Raw genomic sequence first — 21,918 nt, 5'->3', positions numbered from 1 at the left:
ACACAAAAAAAATAGGCTGACAGTATAACAAGGATCCAGTACTGTGGTTCAGAACCGTTAAATATAGTTTAATTATTTCAGTAGTTTTCCACCCTGTTGATTACATTCCATTTTTGGCAGGCCCCCAAAAATACTAGTTCATGGATTCTTTAATTTAGTTTCAGCCTTGAAGCCTGTGTGGTGTGATTCAATGAACTTTGATTTTTCATTACTCTAAAATTGGAAGCTGAAATGTAGTGATGCATATAGATTCAGAGAATGGCTTGGGTTGGAAGGAACCTCAAAGATCATACAGTTCCAACCCCCTGCTATGGGCAGGGACACCTTCCACTAGACCATGTTGCTCCAAGCCCATCCAACCTGGCCTTGAACACTGCCAAGGATGGGGCAGCCACAGTTTCTCTGGGCGCCCTGTGCCAGTGAAGAACTTCTTCCTAATAGCGAATCTAAATCTACCCTCTTTCAATGTAAACCTATTCCCACTTGCCCTGTCACTATATTCCCGTGTAAAAAATCCCTCTCTATCTTTCCTGTTAGCCCCTTTAGGCACCAGAAGGTTGCTATCAGGTCTCTCCAGAGCTTTCTTTTATCCACTTAACCACCCTAACTGTCTTCAGAGGAGAGGTGCTCCAGCTCTTGAACTGTGGCCTCTTCTGGACTTTCTCCAACAACTCCACATCTTTCTTATGTCGGGGGACCCAGAGTTGGATGCAAGACTGCGGGGGGGCTCTCCCCTTAGCTCAATAGAGGGGCAAATTCCCCTCTCTTGACTTGCTGCACATGCTCTGGGGAATGCAGCCCAGGATACGGTTGGTTTCTAGGCTCAAGTGCACACTGCCAGGTCATTTTGAGCTTCATATTGGCCAGCACCCCCAAGTCCTTCTTCTCAGGGCTGCGCTCCACCCATTCTCTGCCCAGCCTGTGTTTGTGCTTGGGACTGCCCTGACCCTGATGCAGGACCTTGCACTTGGCTTTGTGAAACTTCATGAGATTTGCATGGGTGAACTCATATAGAACTGCATTTCACAGAGTGAAAATTTTTCTTTTTGGTGTTGTGGGATACCTGCATTGTTTTGAAATAGAAGAAAATACTTTTTTTTTGCAAATGAGCATAAAAACAGCTATTTGATGTTGTGTGCTGCCTCAGATAGCCTTTTTGGGTACAATTGCTTTAGCTCCCGAACCTTTCTGCAGTGTTAACACACACCAAGAAAAATAAATGGACACTCAATTATCTGAATTACATTCAGAGAGATTCTCATTTCTGTTTTAAGAAAGAAGAAACTTAAATAGGGGAGAACCATTTCTGTGCCAATTACTACTAACAGAGCTGCTGAGAGAAATGGGCAATTCAGGTTGGAGTTTGGGGGGGTTGGTTGTTTGGGGTTTGTTAGGTTTCTTAGTTTGTTGTCAAAATTCTTATGTATTAGAACATTAGATTACGGGGGTGGGGGGGGGGGAATGCACTCAGTTCAACCTCTGCATTTGAATTTACTCCTCAAAAAACAGCGTACAGAATTTAGAAAATGATGCTGCTACTTTGAAGTGGGAGATGAATTCCAGGAAGAGAGCAGGCAAGGTGTTTCTGTGGTTCCTATTTACATTTTCAATTATGCCCTGTTTTAAGATCAGTGTATTGTATTGCAAACACTGCACAGTGAATAGAACTATATTTTTCTGCTTTCTGAAGTAACCAATGTGTATTCACTCCCGTGGCATGGCTAAGCATTTACTGCTGTCTCTACAGAAATAGTCTTAGAATTGATGAAATCAAGTACACTGCCATTCCCTGTTTAGGAGTAAGCGAAATGTATACGCTTTATGGATTTTGCTTTGCAGACTACCTACAGACATCTGTGATGTAGCTTTCATGATGAGAACATATTCTGTTTCCTCCACTCATACACGACCAATTTTAATAAACCATAAAACAATTTTACATCGAAAAGTTTTCTTACTTTAAAAATTCTTTTTAAGATACGTACATCCTTAATTTACTGCAAGATAATGAGACTTACTCTTCCACGTCACCAAGATGCTTATGTTCATTGTTAAAATAGTTGCATATTTTCCATCTTTTGTATTTGGTGTCTGGAAGTTAAGATGGCTCTGGGTGTTTGAGAGAATAAATTAAAACCTTCAACACAGTGATATCAAATGCTTGGTCTAAATTTTCAAGTGTAAGAACTGAAGGGTGTATTTTCTGTATTCATGATAAAATATAGTCCAAGCTAAGTGAGTTTCAGATGTATTAAATGAGTCTAGCACCCATCTACTGCCTTACAATGCCAACTTTTATAACAACACTCATTTCCGTGACTTCAAAACCTTGATTTTTTCATCAGGGTGTTCCAGTCTCCATTCACTTTTTCTGTGCATGTGTGAGTGCAAGTGATGTTCTTAACTGACTGAAGGGAAGGAAAAATGCAGTGTCTCTTGGAGTGGAAGTGGGAAGAGCTGCAGTAATATTCTAAATAATAGTTCCTCTTTATCTAGTTTTCTTATTAAAATGAGAAAATGGCTGCTCTGTGACTATGCATGTCTCCTGCCACTACACAGCTGTAATCAAAAGTCTTTGTCTATTGAATTTTTCCCAAACTCTACTGCATAAGGAACTTCTGTCAGAGAGGATCATTTAAATCAAAATTGATGGTACCATATTCTCTAAACAGGAAGTGTCTTTATTAAAAACCAAAACAAACCCACAAGCAAAAGAAACCAAAATCTTTCATTTGCATTAAAATATGACCTACAGCTGTAATATATTTTTAAGATAATTATGTCAGGGGAAAAGAAAGAATCCTTATAAAATTAAGGATTTATTGACATTATTCTTGAGATGAAAAGTATTCTAAACCATATGTTTCTTAGATGCACTTTGCATGAATATGAAGTGCTTTCAATTATTAGGAATTATTCCCGGCTCCACGGTTACGTACTTCTGCTCAAACTGTCTGTTCAAAAATTGACAGCCAGATTATTTGCCCTGTTTGAGTGCAACTGCAGAGATTGTTATTAAAAAGTACAAGCATTCAGAAATCCAGGCTTTTCACTGGAATTCCATATTAGCATTTTAAATTGTATTGTTAACGATATCAAAGCACATGCTAAAGAAAACCGTAGCTCCTTCTAGTGACCAACAGCCCTGTTTGAAGATGCTTAAATTGTTTTCCAGAGCATGTCAAAGGACAAAGTTGTGAACCTCTCAGGTGTTCCTTACGTTATTCCAAAGTAGAGATGAGTGCTGTTCTGGCTTCTTTCCTGATTTTCATATTCTTCATTAAAATCACCTAATAAAGAGCAAGTTGAATCTGCATTTAGATTAAGGAGATTTTTCCAATAATAAATTACTAGCTTTTATTCTGTTTAGCAAAACAGGAACCAAAGAAATATTAAAGCTCTTGTTTCTATGAGTCTTATCTTTTCAGACAAATACCAGATTTCCCAAATTTCCTTCATTTGACTGCAGGATGAGGATAACTGCACTCCACAGCAGCTCTGCTAGATCTAGTTGGAACTACCTGAAACCAGTTCTGTAATGAGGAAAATAGTGCAGGTTTATAAAATGAAGACTTCATTTAAAATAAAACAACCAACCAAAACTAACAGCAAAACCCCAACAAAGGCTCAGACTGAAATGACTAGCGATGCATGCCAGGACACAAATTGAAAGTATTATATACATTACCCTCTTGTTCTGTTATTCTTAGTTGATCGCCTTCCTGGTATATAAAAATATCTTAACAAAGTACATCAGGCTTGAAGAGAACTACTGGCAATAATCTGAAGGATTCTGGGGCATGTTGTTAATGATCATTCCCACTCCTTCCCTCATTATCAAGATACCTTAACAAGTTGTCTACAGTTCAGAGTTAAGATCTTTTGCCTTCCATCCATTTTCTGTTTCACAGTTTCTTGTGCAGTGCTGCTTCCAAATTTGACACAGCAGTCTTTTGCAAAAAAAAATGTCTGCACTGTTCTGCCAACTCCATAACTTGGTACAGATGAGGTGATATTAGACAGGGAGGCCCTTGCTCGTGTCCTTAAGACAGACTGCCATTCTTATGAACTTAGGCCAAGCAGCTTTGGCTGACTTAAAGATGCTTCTTTGCCCAGTCCACCAAGTGTTTCTCTGTTACTTCAGTCTTTGCAGTCCCCATATAAGAGTGACTGCTTAGAGTGGCTTTTCTACCAAACCTAATCGCTTCTTGTTTGGGATGGGAAGCTGGGACTGTGATGTGTCACCCTAGCCTGGCCTTTCCTTCTAACTCTTTTCCTCATGGGAAATAAATAAAGGCTACTTTGTTATCCTAACTTAACAACAATCAATGAAATTAAAATTAACTGTCACCTAACAGAAATGCAAATGTAATCTGCTTTAGTCAGCTCTCTGCCCTTGCTCATCAACAGATACCCATAAAGAGCTCTCTGCCATACAAGATTGCCTTCTATTTATCTCTCTTTATCACTTTATTTCATCTCCTGGGAGTAGTGATGCCTCTTGATTCTTTACAGACCCTTCCTGACTTACGTCAGTAATTTAAGATGATGCTCATGACTTTCACCCAAAAAAAAGGCATTCAATATTCCTGGCAGTCAGAGCAATGAGATGTTGGGTAAAAAATGCCAGCAAAGTACTCTTCAGAAAAAAAATATACTAAAAATGGAATATAGAGATAATCTTATTTCAGCTTATTAATTATGCCCTGTAAGCAATGAATCAAATCACTTTGCTGTATAATACAATTACTGCTGTAATTTGTAGTCATTACAGTTTGTGCTGAGGTATAATTGTGTAATTCATTTTATGCAAGTTATTGACAGAGAAGGTCTTAACAACTTTAGCATGGAGACTTACTTTGGGTTTACTACAGTTTAATTTGCAGATGAAAAACACAATAGACCTAACAGCTTGTTGTGTCTACCTCTCATAGAGTCATTTAAGTTTGGATCATGCAGAAAAAAGAAAGATTAGAAAAAGAGATTTAGGGTAGAAGCATCACTACCTGGTACATCGTTCCCTTTATAGCCCATTGGGTGCTGTTGTGTTGGTGCATGGTGTCTTGTGTGCAGACTTAATTCCCTGGTCAGCAGTATTTTTATAACAGGTTGTTTGGAGACAGTAGGTGGCTTTTCCACACGCAGTGAATTACTTCAAGTAACATTTGATCAATTTGGCACAGTCTTCTGCATCTGAGTAATGTTTATTAAACCAATTGTGGTTTGATACAAATAGATTTTTAAGTTTCAGATCTCACATCTAAAAGGGAGCATAATAACTGCTGTTACAACTTAAGGAGTTGTTGCAGGGAAGGAAGGCACTCTTATAGTGTCCTCTACGCTTTCTTTGTTACTCTCCTGCTAGCTGACATCTGCCATCCTGAATGTTATTTATGGTTGGCTTTGTTGTTTTATTTTTGTCTTTGGTGTCCCTCTATAGAATTTTAAGAATGATTAGTTTCACACTTCTGCTAGCTCCTTCACAAATAACAGTGATTTTTTTTCCTTACCTAGTGTCTCTTCTTTTAAATTAAGGAGAGGGATAATGTTAAAAAAACAACAACAGAAGAAGATTGCCTTTTCGGATGTGTCAGTGTTCTACATATTACAACATACAGACGATGTAGACATCACTTCAGAAGATTTGTGTGGGTGATTTGTATAAAATGGCTCCTATTGAAAAAAGGTGAAGGGATGATTCTGAAAATCTGTCATGTGCTGTAGAACCGTTATCTTGGCAGCTTCTGGGCATTCAGATTATTCTGTTCTCAGTGGTAAATATACATCACTTGGGTCAAGTAAATTTAGTATATAATATTCCTACAAATTATATTTGAATGATGCTTTTTACTGGAGTCTTACCTGACTGTTGGGTACTTTGGATTTCTTATCTAACCTAGCAGTTAATTTTAAAATGCTTTATGAGGGTAAAGAGTTACTCCAGAGGCTTATAAATAGACCAGCTCTGGACTAACTTTTGTTTTCAGCCCAATTAAGATTGTGAAGGTTGAGAAACCCCTCAGTTACTCAGATGTTTCTGGAATTTGTCATTGTGGCAAAAAAAAACACCTTTACATTCAGCCTTAACATATTAAAAGTCAGAGATACATACACTCAGCCTCCTACATAGCATAATATTAAAGATATAAATGTTACAAGAGCAAGAAAATAGCTTATTGTACTGAGTTGTGTGCATGTTACTGTTTGCTTACGTCTGTAATATAATTTAATTTACATACACTGCATGAAGCTGCAATATAGTCATAAATTAAAGTGTTCAGTAATAATGATATTGTTTCTCTCTTCTTGATTAAAACCTTGGAATTCCCTTTCCTAACATTCCTCACTAGAGTCTTACAAGTCTGAAAAGGAGAGCTTACCATTATGGAAAAATCAATGGAGCAGGAAAAGGGAGAATATTAGCAGGCAAGTTATCAGCTGCTTGTCGCTGCCCTCTTTTGGAGCATACACTGTCGTGTATCAGCAATCTGGCGATTAAGCAGTTCATGCAAATACTGTCTCATGTGTCTTGGGCAGAATTGGATAGAACAGTTTAAATAGTCACTTTTTGCCTGAAGTAAATCAGCAAGCTTTGAATTGAAACACACTGGAGTAGATCAAAAGGTATAGCAACCTCCTTTTACTGATGCAGTTGATGCCTTAATACAGCCAATGGGCCCATGTGGCCAATCTTAAGAGCATCCACTTTCCACAGCTCAGGATCCCAAAATGAAATACACTCTCTTTACCTCCATGAACAGCTGCAGCATATATGATTGTGCTCATTTGAAGTCAGATACTCAGTTCACTTGAAATTGCCAGGATATATGAATTCTATCAGCTACAGGCAGAGTTTTGTCATGTGTTCCTTTCTGATATATCCTCATAACAATTTGAAAGGATACTTTCCTCGTTTGGAGGAAATGCATTAAAATATGTTACATCTTAGAAATTGTGGTTCTCTTGTTGCCAATATGACCTTCATGTAAATCTAAAGAAATCTTGCTATGTATAGCATAGATTAGTCCTAGAAGGATATATAACTTCTCATGTATCCAAAAGAAAAACTGGTAGCTCAGTTTTGCCTGAAGAATAGCTACCTCATGGGAGCTACATACCATTTACATAAAGTCCTAATGCTTTACCTTTATTAGATAATAAATCACATAAATTTGACTACCTTAAGCCTGGGAGAACATTCCTAATTGAGAACTCTAATGAGAAATGTTAAAAAAGAAAATAAAGAAAAAGCAAACTGGATGCAAGATTTTATCAAGATGCTGCTCCAGGATGTCAGGATCTCTAGACACTATTGTTTCATGGCTCTGTGATTGCCATTTTGGTGGTACTTGAGTGACTTATTGACTGCAATGCAGGTGTCATTATTGGACTATTGCACTTTGTAAATATAAATGAAATATGTAGATAAAGTAACTTGAGCAAGTTGTCTAAGCTATTGAACTTTGTCTTCCAATTGCTCGCTAGTGTCCTTTTTCTTCCACCATTCTTTTTTCTGATCACTAGAACTTATTTTAATGAGTAAGTCTCTTTCTGTCTTTACCTGTCATGATGTTATAAAAGGATCCAATGCATCTCCTGGAACCCCTGAACAGTGACCTTGGCTGTTTCATTATATTGGAATATTGAACAAATAAGTTCAGATTGCTTTAGAGACCAAAATACTTAGATTTCAATATTCTTAAGCACTTAGTAGTGTGTTATTTTATGACTGCATCTATTTCTGAGGATGGCTTTTCATAAAAAATGAGTATTAACTGGTGAGCTTCAAGGGAACAGGGGATCTGGTAGAACTGCCTGTGCTTGTAACCTACTGTGAATACAATTCTCTGTAGTGAATGTAAATTGAGATTACATGTGCCCAATAAGAGGAAGGGAGGCAGAAAGCAAGTTTTTTATATCTGACTGAAGCTATAGTATCTAGGAAATGCATCGTGATGACGATGGTTAAACTGATACTATATAGAAACTATAATAATTTTCCCATACTTCCTGTTACTATTGCAAATTTCTTATAACTGACCATTCTAAAGAGTATGCTTTTATGCATAGTAATAATTTCCAAATATGAACTCCTGAGAGTTACATATGATGTCTTGCACCTTATTTCAGAAAGAGTATAAGCAGTTGCACTCCTTGTTGTTTGCTGGCAACCTCTTTTTTAAGCTGCTTCAGAAAAGAAAAAAAACGGTCCTAAGGAACAAACTAAAGTTATTCCATTCTTTTCCTTGATGCAAACTTTATCCTCAGAATGCAGGATCCAAATTGTAGTGCCTCTTCAAAAAAAAAAAGTGGCTAATGTTGCTATGGTTACAGAACCATTCCCTTTGCTTTGCTTTTCTGCCTTAGTAATGAAAGCGGAAAGAGGGATTTTTATTCATGATTTGGATGATGCTTTGGAGGGGAGACTCATCTCTCCCTGTATACTTCACATACAACTTTCTTAAATTGCAATATTTGGGGTTTGGTTATTTCTCAAGGTGTTTATCCCTCTTTTCTTAATAAAGTTGATGAAAAACTAATGTAGTCTTAAAAAGCTGGAGTGAAATTGTTAGTTTCCCTCACAATCCAGCTCAGATGAAAGAGAGATTCAATTTCCATCAGTCTAATCCCCCTCAGCTATACAACACTCAGGCTGCCCTGAGCTACCTTAGTTTATTGAATTAGCTTAATCTCAGGAGTGACTGCCACTGATATTTAATTTTTTTGCATAAGGTATTCTTAAGATTCCTTAAATGCATGTGGAAAAGATTAAGTCATGCTCTAGGATGCCCAGCTTTACCCCATTAGCTTACTGGGTTTTTTTCCTCTTAGTACTTTTGTGAGCAACTTGCAGTTTCTTCTCCTTCCACTAACACAAATCTTTTGGAACCCAGAAAAAAGTCTGTGATGCTTTGCTTCTCTGTGATTCTTCCATAGGCTGACAAGTAATTTCTATTATGGCTGCATTTAAATGTTTGTGAAAACTATTCCCATTTTCTTATCAACAAAGCATCATCATCAGCACATCTCGAGGATGAAAATACATTTGGAAGCAGCCACCACAAGAGCAATGCAACTGAAATGTTCTCCTGAGGACAATAAGCAAGCTCTTTAAAGGTAGCAATGATATGGCATAAATGTACTCTCTAAGGACAGAATAACTGATGCATTTCCCTGGGGATCATTCTGCTGCAGAAAGCTTACTGTGAAATGATAATGCAAATAAAGACCAGAAACTCTGTAAGGGTTTTGTGCTTTTGTTGTGGGTTGTTGTTGTGGTTTTTTTTACCTAAAACCCTCCAAAACCTAATTTAGGAATGAGAATGACCTTCCATTTTACAAAAGCTGAAGACCAAGCCTACTTCACACAGCTCCATTAGGAAGAGAGTTTTTCTGGCAGCCTTGACAGTGTATACATTTGAGGTGGGGATGCCAGCATGGCTATTATTAAGGTTTCCTGCTACTTTTTTTAGTAACAAGTAGTTCTGACTGTCCTGTAATGCCAAGCAGCTATATGAATTTCTCCACTCTGAATGGCTTTTCTACATTTATCATACACACTCAGATATATATTCCCTTTAATGTTTTTTATTTCATTCTATTATTTCAGCCAAAGCAGTTGCAGATGTCTCCGAGTTAACTTAAGGAAGAAGTATAGCGCTGGTGCGTTGGCTTGGGGTTTTTAGTTTGGATTTTACTGTCCCTTCATTCTCTCAAGCCTTTGCTTTCTGGAAAACTTAAAGATTGGTGCAGAAACTTAATCTGATGGCCTTTAGCATGACTACACCTTCGCTGACCCTAGGGAAACGTACCCACATTTTCTAAATCACAAGACTAAGAATTTGAGTTAACTCTTAGGAAGGTACATTGTTATTGTAAGCAAGCCCTTAACAGTGGTTTGTTTTTTTGCCTGAGCAGACTGGATATTGTCTGTTCTCACACAGCACCGACATGTCCAGACTCTTAATGAACCATCTCTTCAGACTTACGGAGCATGCACCAACTGCCACAGCTCTGGAAAGGGAAAGGACTGGAAATATGCCATCCTGGAGGGCAACAGGGCTTCACAGTGCTTTGAACTGGAAGGAGAGGTGCAGAGAAAGGGCCCTTGGTTAGAACTGGGAACTGTATTCTTGATAATTCCCTGCTGATACAGTGAGAAAATAGATTGAAGGTAATTCAAGGTAATAAGGTAGGATCTGTGTGTGAGGGACATAAGCCTAAAAAAGCAATGGCTAGTGTGACCTTGGTCTTGGAGCATTAGTTTTACAGCTGAACAGCAGAAAAAGGACATGAAGCAGTTCCTGCTGGAGATATAAAGCTTCTGTAGATAGTTAGATTTCATGCCATTTGCTGACACAAGAGGAGCGGTGGGATAAGAGGACCTTTTGTGATGTGTAGACATAGCTTGAGACTTTTCAACACTGTTGGAAAGAAAAATAACATTTCTTTTGCAGTACCAGTTGACTGGGCTCTTGAGAAATGGAGTGGAATGGAGGGGAGTAACTGCAGAAACTTTAGAAATAGAAGCTAAAGGTTGAGAATTGAAGAGGACTGCAAATATGAAGGTGAGTAAAAAGGGCTGAGAGGAGTCTAAAATTTGAGGAAAGGGAAGCAGGGGACCCAGGAGACTTTCAGACTGCAGCTGACAGAATAAAGATTAGGAAGGGCAGAATAAAGAACAGGAAAGAATATAGTAGAAAGAATCAAGTTTGGGAAGTAGGAAAAAGAATTTATCCACATTATCTTCTGGAGTCTGGATTTAGAGCTGGACAACAGTAGACAAATGACCTGCTGAAAGTGTCAGACTGCCCAACCCACCTGTACCAAAGAGATGGTGACCTCTGACTCTCCCTGAAGAAACACAGCTAGACCCTGGATGCTAGTAATCCAACTCTTTCCATAGCAGTAGCAGCAAACTAGTGACAAACCATGAGTTTCTTAAACATGTTCAACTTTTAAAGCAACCCAAGATGGGTTAATGTACAATACAGTACACAGATACAATACAGTACACAGATGATACTTACTGCCTACTGTTTGTAGTGACTGAACAGCACACAAATGGACATTGGAGCCTCGATAAACAACGGCAGATGTAAATACTTGATTTAAACCCCCTTATCATATGCTTTAAAAATGTTTTTCCATTTCTGTCCCAATGTATTATGGAGGATGCTTTAAACTACAAGGTTTTTTGATTCTTACCAGGTGAGAGACCGCCACAGAATTTGGACTTTATGTGTGATATAACCCAAGTCATAGTTTAAAGACTGTAACTTAGGCGTGTGAAGCTTCTTTGAAAGAAACAGTAACTTGTCCAAGTTTAATTTTTGTATTTCTGTGAAATTTATCTTCAAATACTTGATTTGAGTTGAGGTTTTGAGAGGTCTCTCCTGATTTCATGAGAAGTAAAACATTTAATCAAAACTGACTTAAAATCTAAAGAAATACATAAAGGGTCGTTTCAGATAGCTTAAACATGGGCTAGGGAAAGATTTTATATATTTGCATATTTTATTACTGGAGATAAAAAGCAATTTTTCAAATAAATGCTAGTTCTGAGTCTTCTGCCCATTTATCTGTAAGAAGATCAGGGGATGCAATTTCCAGAATGGTCTGACTTCCTCAGCTGCACTAAAATCATTTTAGTTCTGGCAGCCCAATGTAACTTAATGGGGAATACTCTGTGTTCTAATTCGTCTCTACTGGTTTTATGCTCAAAGGACAGTTCCTTTAAGACAGCTACCAAAACTCTTCTAAGGGAAATAGCAATATCTATCAATATCTAAGTGGTTTATGCAAGGATAACATTACCGTCTTTGTCTAGCTCACTTTAAAGTTTCATACATTCTATCAGTGTTACCACTGAATTATTTTAAATTATTAACACTGTTCTGCCTATAATTTTATTTCCTTTGTTGTTTTCTATAACTGCCATCAATACAGGATAAAAGTAACTGAGCAACTGAAATTTAGAGTGAAATCCCTTGCCGTTTCTAGATAAAGCTCCCATCTACCCTAGTGCCTGAACTCCTCAGAACTGTAAGAGCAGTGCCTACACTATTACCACTGTGTGCTGACTGCATCCATAGACAGTTAAAGAAAGAACATCTTAATGCCTTAAAATATATTCCATTTAAAACTTCCCAGCTGATAACAAATATGTCCTACCAAGAACATGCTCTTCACACTGTCCAAATATGCAAGTTTATTAAGGACAATTGCAGACATAATATGTACAAACTCATGGCAATTTTTTGATATCTGCAGATACAAGCAACAAAACCTGAGATAAAGAATCTCTTGGAAAACTACTTATACTTAATAAACCTGAGCATTTGGACAGTGTGTTCCTGACGTATATGAATTTTTAGATGACTATGCCCTAAAAGCAAAGGATGATTACTGATGATTATTGACTCTCAGTAAAAAACAAAGAGTGATTATTTATTCTTACTAAAAAAGGGTGATTATTGATTGATTCTTTATGCAATGGATTCAGCCCACTGTATAAACTTACAGCACACTGAAAAGTTTTTACTAAGTGTAAATAAAGGTGGAGCAGGGGGGTGAGGAAATCTGCAGAACTTCAGCTTTTGTTGGCAGGTGGAAACTCATTAAATCTGCACATGCTTGAGGAGGTAGTGTACATATTCTGTGCTGCTATTGAGACAATCCTCACAGAAATTTCCCTGTTTCATCTGTCTGATAAATGGCGATACTGGAAAAGAATGTGGCTCTTCTCTAGGCAGCTGTGCAATTCACTGCTTCATGCTTCCTTTCTCTTTGTGCTATAAAGATGAAGTCTATTGCCTTAGACATTTACAAATCAAATCTTTTCATGTCACTAACTGCTCTCAGAGAAAAGCACAGATGTAAAATCCCTGTTTGTCTCCGCAGAGAGGCTAGCAAATGGGCCACTAACAGCAAGGCTCACCACCCTTTAATCAGAATCTATGCTCAAGAGCATTACTGCAGTACTTGCCATGGAAAGTGTATTGCTTAGATTAGCTTTTCTTTAGAACATTGGAAAACAACAGTACACTTAAAATAATGTTAAAGGGACAAAACTGTAGAATGTCTCACTCTTTGTTTGAAGTCCTGTGCCTCCAAGAGAAAACTATCACTCCAGCTCCCTTTCCCCCCTGTACAGCTTTGTGAGCATTCCGATTGCAGCAGCTGGGCTGTGGTTTCTAGCAGTGCTGCAGAACTGTGTGGAATCTGGGGCATGGGGTGTTAGGGCCTTGTCTGGGTTTGGGGCTTTTTTGCTAATTGTGGAACTATAGGCATTCCTTTTGCTGCTTGCTCATAGGACTGCCAACCAGACATCTGGGGAACAACTGCAAGTTTTAAGGAGGCTGCTGGGAGGGCAAGACCACTGCCTGCATTTCACGTGGCTTTCAATCACTTGTGCTGGACATAGACTTAATAGAATCATAGAACAGTTATGGTTGGAAAGGACCTTAAGATCATCCAGTTCCAACCCCCCTGCCATGGACAGGGACACCTCGCACTAAACCATCTCACCCAAGGCTTTGTCCAACCTGGCCTTGAACACCACCAGGGATGGAGCATTCACAACTTCCCTGGGCAACCCATTCCAGTGTCTCACCACCCTAACAGTAAAGAACTTCTTCCTTATATCCAATCTAAACTTCCTCTAAGTGTGAACCAGTTACCCCTTGTCCTGTCACTACAGTCCCTAATGAGGAGTCCCTCTCCAGCATCCGCTTCAACGCACTTTAAAATAGTTTGAAGTTTTTAAATTGAAAGAGCAATTCTATGCTCTTATTCTCTTTGTGATAGTGGATAAACTGATTCAATACTGTTTTCCTTTCTTGTCTTAAGTTGTAATGCTTCATAACATGAACCCACTAACAGAGCACTGGAAACTAAAGCAAGAGTGTCAATTTGATTTTAGTTTAATCTAATTCAGAGGAATAGAACCTAAATCTTATATAAACAAATGGTGATCTTTAGTTTTACCTTCTTGTAACAGAAAATACCAACGGTTTGAAGCATTTTCAACTTAGAACTGAGAAGGATGTCAATCTGAAGGTGGGTCAAAATTGGGACAAAAGCTTAATTTTGAGCTTTTCAGAAGAAGTGGAATCTCTTTCAAGTACTGTCTTGTAGTTTAATGTTTTTGAGATATAAAGGTGTGAAGTGGCATAAAGATGTCAGCTTATAAAGTACCTTCCTCTACAAAAGCACCGCATGTTAAAACAGCAAGTGATAGAGCAGGCTGTTTTTGTCACATAGCAGGTAACATCCTGAGTGACTCCAGCATGGTTTGCCTCTTGTCAACAAGATCATTTGAACAAAAAAAAAGTTGGGCTTCCAAAATAACAGTGTCTCCAGTCATAGAACTGCTGAATGCTCAGTTCTGCTGCAAGGGTTTTCAGGAGAGAGAAGCAAGACTAATCTACAAACATCAAGAACCAGGATGTGATAAACTTGGCTGTGCGTGGATGTTTAGAGAATCTGCACTGTCAGTTTAGCTACAAATGTGCTGTGGCAGTCAGGAGCAGCTGCCAGACTTCACTGCAGCCAAAGTCCACTTCATATCCTAAAACGCTTTCTTGGTTTTCTGAGAGGGACAAAGGTTATAAAGTCTGACTTGATGTAGTGTATGTCTCCATCATCTGGGTATTCAAAAAATATGAGTTGAGGCCCTTCAAATCCTTTACAGCTATTCAGTTACATAGACATGAAGTGTACACTTAAATTTCTTTCATGTTGTATTTGAGTTGGGCACTTACATGGCATACAGGAGAGGTGCAGAGAATGAACGAAGCAGCAGCAAAGGATTAAAAAAAGCTTCTAAGCTCATCCTAAAGACAAGATAAATGGCATCTATCCATCTGTTAGTTTGCCTATGGGCATTTTAAACATCCTGAAAACAGGCATCACACCTTTTTGACAGTGTTTGCCTGTAACTGCGTAGCGCCATTCACTACTGGAGTTTTTACGCTAATAGAAAATATTACAAATTCATAATTGTTCATACCATGGCTAGAGACCTACATGAGTTTTGATACTGATATTTTGCAGACTTGTCTAACTCTGTCAGCACAGCTTTTAGTTATTTGTCTTGCCCTCTGTTCTACTTAAGTATAGAAATAGCAACAAAGACTAATAATAAATGCCACAATAAAAGCAGACCCAGGAGCATACATTTCCCCCTTCATTTAAGAAGAAATACACACTGTTATGGCCTCTTGCACACCTTTGTGAAAGCACACTATTACTACTCTATCTTGGATACATTTCAGCATCTGCATGGGGACTTTTTGCTTACTGCTAAACATTTTGTCCTCCTGATGCAAAGACAATGTGGCATTTATACTGTAAAGTTGGTTAATTCAGTGCTTTTTCAGCAAGATAACTTTCTGATTTTTTTATAAATGACATCCTCCTCTTGTCTCTAGCAATAGGCAAGATCTGAGCATCCATAGTCAGCACAGCTGTGAGCTGTTCTGACTATAGACGGGACTGCAGCTCTGTGACTGGCAAGTTCAGCACAGAGGAATTATGACCTCTGAACTGGATGCTGTGTTTATTTGAACAAGCATGTATTCCAGCTACTGAGGGACAAATCAGTACTAATTTATACAAGTCAAGGCCTGTCTCTGACTTGGAACAGCTGCTAAAGGCGAAAAACAGATATATGGGGATACCTGACAAAAATTCAGATGCTGGCAAACTGTAGGAGGTGCTTTCAAACACCACCGAGTTCTTTAACCAGTATTTTTGCTTTCACTTTGATCAATGTAAAGGCATTACATGTTGCTCCCTGAAAATAAAGATATTCAAGAAAGATGAAATAAGAGAAAAACCTATAGCTGAATCTATTAGTTGCCTATTGCCTAAGAGAAGAGTTCATTGCTGCAGTGGTCTAATGAGCCACTGTGCACTGGCACTCCAACTGCATTCTTAACAAAATAGTTGTGCTCTTGTACTACTATTATAGTAAGTCACAAAGGCAATGGTTTTTACTTTTGATTCTGCAAGAAGAACTTGAGAGCATTCCGAATTCAAAACTTCAGCAAACCTGACTGGACAGAAAGAACCAAGGAAAGGAAGGGGAAGGCATTCTAAAGTCAGGCTACTACCTGAGGCTTCTGTGCGTAGCTATTTCAGGATTCAGTGGGTACTTCCCTCTTCATTCATCAAATGATCACTTCCACTGGGAAAAAGGCAATACTGAAAATAAAACTGCTGCAAAGTAATTCACTGAGCTAATGATAAAAAGTGAGGGAGGCACTGTTTGGAGGGGGTGTGCTCATGAAAACTATGACTGGAGCTAGAACTTTCTGCACAGATGTCTTGCAGCACTTTATAGTGTTCCTTTTAACTTACTCGCTTCCTGGATTTCTGCTAAACCTGAAGTTTTCTGAGGGAGAAGACAGGAATAGCCACCCAATCAAACCTAAGGTCTTTCTTCTCTCACCCCTTAATGAACACCATAAGAACTAGGCTGCTAGGTTTCTCATTATTGGGTATTCATGATGGACCTGAAATAACTTTCCTTCTGAAGCTTTATCAAAAACTGACCTTTTCTTCAAACCTCTTAATAAATTGTCACTTTCTGATGAAACTAATCTTGGAAAAAATCCTGGTCAACTCTAATAGCAAAGGTTTGCCTCTAACTTCTATTTCAGATGTAACTGTGTGACTGTGCCTTTATATATATATATATATATGACTACACACTCACTACCATTACAGCACTACTGATCAACCATTACTTTGCTGGAATCAGTTTTATTTTCAGCAATAGGCTTTCTTCCAAAACCTTTCTTTTTTAATTGAAACATTTTGGGAGCTACAGGTACAGGCATAATGGAAGCCTACTGCATTTATGCTAGTCTTTTAAACTTCTCAGTGAACCACCTAGATTTTGGGAGCAAATATGCAATAATCTCCATCTCTTTTCATGCCAGCCTAATAGCAGAGAAGCAGTTTTGTGGCTGTGATGCTCCTTTCACCTTCTGGTCACAGCAGCTTCACCTAACCTTCCCTGCTTTATATGCATTTGAGCCATTACTTGGCAGACTTGAGGTGTGGTTTGTGTTTTTTTCTAGTGGCATGAACCAGAAGAGAATTCACCTAATAGTGACTAATATGGTCCTTTCAAGGACAACACTGCATGTGCATCTGATATACCACCCCTTCCTCAAGATCATTATGAAGCTATGTCCTGAAATTATCTTTCTTACCCTGCTGGCTAAGGACTGCCTGTAAAGCATCCTTATGTGTATATGTATATATATATATATATATGCATACATAAATATAGGGGCTACAGGCCTGCAAAACTGTGTTATACTTCCATTATTCAGACATATTTTGTCAGCCTGTTGAACTGTTTAATACCAAAGAAAAACACTAGATTTATATTCTGAACACTGTAGCTCACGCACAATGCCAGGAAAAGTGCATTTGCTTGGTTTACTTCCAAAAACTATTCCAATTAAGTATGAGTAAACTTCCCATCTGATTAGTCCAGAAGTTGTGACAAAAGACAATGTCCTGTGTCAGAAACAGGAGCTGTCTTTCTCCTGTGCCAGGTGTCTGTGTGTATATATAAGTAGCGTGTTTGGTTGAGCAATTCCTAGCACAACAGAAATCAGAAACCGGTAAATTCTACGTGGACCCCTTCTCTACCAGCAGTTCAAGCAAAACAGTGAAAAACAAAACCAGCACCTGCAGTCCAAGTCCATTGATATTCTCAAGCTTGCACCAAGCCTTCCGTGGTCAAAGGCCTGTGTATAAAAACTGGCACAACCAAGTTCTTTTTAATTTCCTGTTTCTTTAAAGTTAAGGAGTTTCTTCCTGATTGACTAAACAAAAGAACAAGCTCCAGCCATCTTCTCTGTCTTTGAAGCCTTCTATTCCCACTGCAATCTGGGTGACAGCAGTGACCTCCCAGGGTTCAGCCTTAACCACTGCACCGAATTCCCTTGGAAGGAGGGGAAAAGTGGAATCCGTACCACTATCCTGTAGCAGTAACCCCCACTGGATTTTAAGCCCCATGTTACACAGCTTGTATGATTCACCTCATGAAAATAAAATAGACCAAGAAAATACATATAAATACCTGAAAGTTTTAACATGTGTGTAAAGATACTCTCAGGATAAATGACACTGCATGTAACCATAGTCTCCTCAGAAGCCTGGCATACATATTTGTTAACATACAGCTGAAGAGGAATTTCTGCATAATCACTACAAACATAGGGACTGAAAGGTTTCTTGATCACCAAATACAGCGCTTCATTGCTGTGACTGTATCATATAAACTCTCTATAAATATGTTTCATGTTAAATGAATATGCTGATGGGCTCAGTTGTCCCTGGTGTGGGTAGCCCTACCCTCTTCCCACAAAGACCCCCTCCTGCAGCTCCCCCAGGTCCCAGCACCCTGCCACATTCACCCCTTACAGCAGCTAAGGCTTATGCTCCTGTATGCTGTTTATTTAGTATTGTTGTTTTAAATTGACAAACCTGGAGTTGCAGTTATATCAGTCTTTGTTATCAGCTTGTCAGTTACTTAATAAACACATTCCATCATCTCTGTGGGAGTTGTAGTCATTTAGATGGTAATTCCTGTTTCACAGGTATGTTCTGCAATAGGTGCCAAATATAATCATCCATACTGTTACCGGTGATAAATTTTAACAGTTTTCATGTTCTTAAATTTCTGTGTACTTTTATTATGTAGGAGTATCTGAATTTAAATTAACATCTCAGATCCATGTGGGCCATCTTTCTCTTGAAACTTCCTATCATGGCTGCACTTCAGGTAGGTGACAGCATTTCAAAACAAGAAATAACATACTGATGGAGCAGTCATGTCTGTTGCCACCAGTAATTAGGGTTATCAAAATAGCAACCCAGTTTTCATCCCTGCCTGTCAACATAGTTCATTGTGATCCTCAGAGGAAATGTTAGAGACCTCTTTGTCTACTGAACACTGCTTTAACTATTAAAGCTGCTCCTTCTCAACCATGCTTTGTGGGTGAGTAGGGACATCTCCAACCGCACTAGACTGAATACTCTCCATGTTCTTTATCCCAGCGGTTTAATGTAGCTATCAAAATATCTGTCATAAGGATCTTCCAGATACACCAGTATTTGGGAGAGTTCTTCTTTATAAGGGCCATATGATACTAAATGACATGTCTCAATCCCAATTAAGAAAGTCATCATTTTTGAGCAGTGTGAGCTATGACTGAGTATTTTAATCCTGGTCTGTTTGTGATGTGTCCCATAATCTCAGGGGTGCAGTGAAAGTGATTTTACAGTTATTTTTTCCACAGAAGTTTTAGACATTCAGGATGTTTTTGTACAGACTGTCAGCCAGCTGCAAATTACTTTGCAGTTGTCTATTTCCACTTACAGATTGGCCTTCAGGGAGGGAAGAGAGACTAAGTGAGAAGATGGCATTAATGAAAGCTAGACAAGCTTTTCCACATTTTGTATTAGACTCTTAATCTACCCCATCTCTGCCAGATCTTTTCCCCAGGTAAGTGCTTATGAGGAAAGCTTTTCTCTCTACTATGCTTTCAACTAGGTGTTGTAAGTCTGTAAAAAGGAACAATAATTTTAGCTGATTTTTTCAAGTTATTTTTGTAAGCACGTGTGTCATTTTTGCATCAATAAAGAGGGACACAGTTGCAACTTTTTCTGTAATTAAGTGTTCTTCACAGAATGGTGAGAGTAATATAACCACAAGTTATGTTTCTGGTTTCTGAGCACTGGTTAAAACAACCTAGGAAGCCTGAAAGAATCATGCAGAATCCTCCTGCCCAGCCCTCAGGGTTTTCAATACACTACTATTGCCAGCTCTGGCAGTGAGTGCTTACAACTCTCCCATAAATTTAGATTCCAGATGTGTTTAGTTGAGAAGAGATCAGAGCAAGCCAGTACTGATGAAATTCCATCTGTCATGGATTTTTTGATAATCAGAGACAGGTGATGGTTAATCAGATTTAACGCACTGGGGGTTTTAAACAGGGCACAGTGATTGCCAACTGCTACAATGTGTGTAACACAACTACATTCGTATGGTCTGTTCAGTCGGTAATGCTTCAAAGACGTTGGTCTGGGACTCACAGGACTTGAAATTTATTCCTTACTCTGCTGCTGACCTGCTGGGTGACTTCTATAAAAACCACTTTGACTCATTCCTTTTCATTGCCCTTTGCTGTAATGTCTTTATATAGGTAGCGACCTCCTAAGGCAGTAAAGCAACTTTATAATTGCAAGTTGGGCTTTTGAACCTCCTCAGTGTAAACGCTGTCACTCTCCATCTATACCAATCTCTGCATCAATTCAGTCCTGTTGCAAGTACGATCCATAAGCAGTACAAACAGTTAAAATACCTTCACCTTTTTATGCACTTTGCAACAAACTGACACTTACTTTGAATGTATGGTTATGAAGGGGCTTATCATAAATGAAGCTTGCTGGAGGTGTTCCAGTTGTTCCATCAATAGGTAAAGCCAAAACCTTACCACTTACAGGAATCTTTGTGGGAATTCTCAGCACAGGAAACAAGGAATTAACAAACCAGTCCCTCATTTTCCAATCCTGGACAAGACTGCAATCTCCTCTTATTAATGCATATGTCCCCCCGCCCCCCTTTTTTCTTGGAGGGGAAGGAGGATAAGGGGAGAAAGACTCTCAGACCCAAGGCTTTCCTTAATAATGACCCCACAAAATAAATCATGGGTTTCTATTAAAGGTTTGTTAACACCTGATGTGAGAAAACCGCCCTGTATTAACAATAATGAAAGCTCTCAATTTGCCTTTCCTTTTCTTAATGATTGCTACAACTTTGTTGTCCTCTAAGCCAGAAAAAGTCGAAAACACAGAGAACAGCAGAAAGAAAAAAGATGTGCAATGATGAATTGCATGCAGCACCAAGGATACATACGGAGAAGAGTAAGAATGGCTGTTAAAGAAATCATATCATGAAAGATAAGAAATCTCACAGAACATCAGTCATTCTTATTCTGCATGTTTGCTGGCACAGTAAAGGCAATAAAACAAAACATACGCTTTCCTTCATGTAGCACACAAAAGCAGGATCTGAGGAAAAATAACAGTAGAGCACTAGATGGTAGTCAGCTAAAATAAAATAGATTCCAGTACTGCAATTTGCAGTCTCCTGCAGTGTTTGCAGAAGTTTTTTCCTCAAGCATTACTAATGTTAGAACTTCAGACAGCTTCCTTGAGTCTTTGTGGAACATGTTGTGTTAATTCCTACAGCGTTAAAATGATGTTTTGGCCTGATAACAGTATGCAAAACTCCCAGGAAGGCTGTGTTTAAAACTTAAAAAGCTACAAGCAATTCTTTCTAAATTGCTCCCTCCTGTTTTAAGATATACGGCACTTCCAGACATTGCCACATAACACAGTGTAGTATGCACATGAGAAATGCAAAATCTTAGTCTAGTCAGCAGTCTACTTCTATAGTAGACTAAATGAGTACTGCAAAACTGACCTCTAACCTGTTAGATTGTTCCTCAGCTTCATCCTTTGCTTGCCCCCTTTGCTACACAGAGAGACTGTTTAAATAATAATAAAACTAATCATGGTCTTGGCATATAGTAACATACATGGTGGAATGAAATCCCTTTAGCAGGACGGCTGGTCACTGAATGGGTGGCAATAGGAATGTGTCACAAGTATCCTTGGAGCAGCATTTTCAGATGTATCAGACAAGACTTCCCACAGCACTGTTCTGCAAAGCAGGGCTCTGTCACATTTAACAATTGGTAAGGGAAAGACCATAACCCTGGGTGTCCCCCCGCCTCCTCCTTACCATGAGCTTTCACTGCCAAGCACAATGTGATATGGTATGGGATAGCCCTGTCCCAGCTGTGTCGCCTCCCAGCTGCTTGA

At 38.7% G+C, this 21,918-nt stretch overlaps 3 long non-coding RNA genes across 6 annotated transcripts in view; 1 reads left to right on the top strand and 2 right to left on the bottom strand.

The window, feature by feature from the left end:
- The window catches only part of LOC134168099 (uncharacterized), a 27,131-nt gene extending 16,285 nt beyond the window's left edge, over window positions 1-10,846 (top strand). For 2 of the 4 annotated variants that reach the window (XR_009966413.1, XR_009966412.1), the window contains exon 4: window positions 8,938-9,244. This is a non-coding gene — a long non-coding RNA (uncharacterized LOC134168099). Of the gene's footprint in view, window positions 1-8,937; window positions 9,245-9,944; window positions 10,072-10,457 lie in introns of those variants that run through there. The other 2 variants (XR_009966414.1, XR_009966415.1) reach the window with 2 other exon arrangements.
- The window catches only part of LOC134168100 (uncharacterized), a 25,495-nt gene extending 3,577 nt beyond the window's left edge, over window positions 1-21,918 (bottom strand). Inside the window, exons 1-3 of the long non-coding RNA XR_009966416.1 lie at window positions 21,839-21,918; window positions 21,633-21,757; window positions 1,959-3,290 (exon numbers count right to left, since the gene is read on the bottom strand). This is a non-coding gene — a long non-coding RNA (uncharacterized LOC134168100). The remainder of the gene's footprint in view (window positions 1-1,958; window positions 3,291-21,632; window positions 21,758-21,838) is intronic.
- On the bottom strand, window positions 15,662-20,586 carry LOC134168097 (uncharacterized). The gene is made up of 3 exons (XR_009966411.1): window positions 20,434-20,586; window positions 18,514-18,633; window positions 15,662-16,192 (listed from the first exon to the last, which is right to left on the bottom strand). It is a non-coding gene; the product is annotated as an uncharacterized LOC134168097 (long non-coding RNA).

The sequence above is a fragment of the Pezoporus occidentalis genome, unplaced genomic scaffold (assembly GCF_034315485.1).
Source record: "Pezoporus occidentalis ecotype Australia unplaced genomic scaffold, CSIRO_AGI_Poc_V1 ctg30, whole genome shotgun sequence".
Taxonomy (NCBI): domain Eukaryota; kingdom Metazoa; phylum Chordata; class Aves; order Psittaciformes; family Psittacidae; genus Pezoporus; species Pezoporus occidentalis.
The sequence above is the reverse complement of the archived record's forward strand: the minus strand, read 5'-3'. Positions and strand labels throughout refer to the sequence as shown.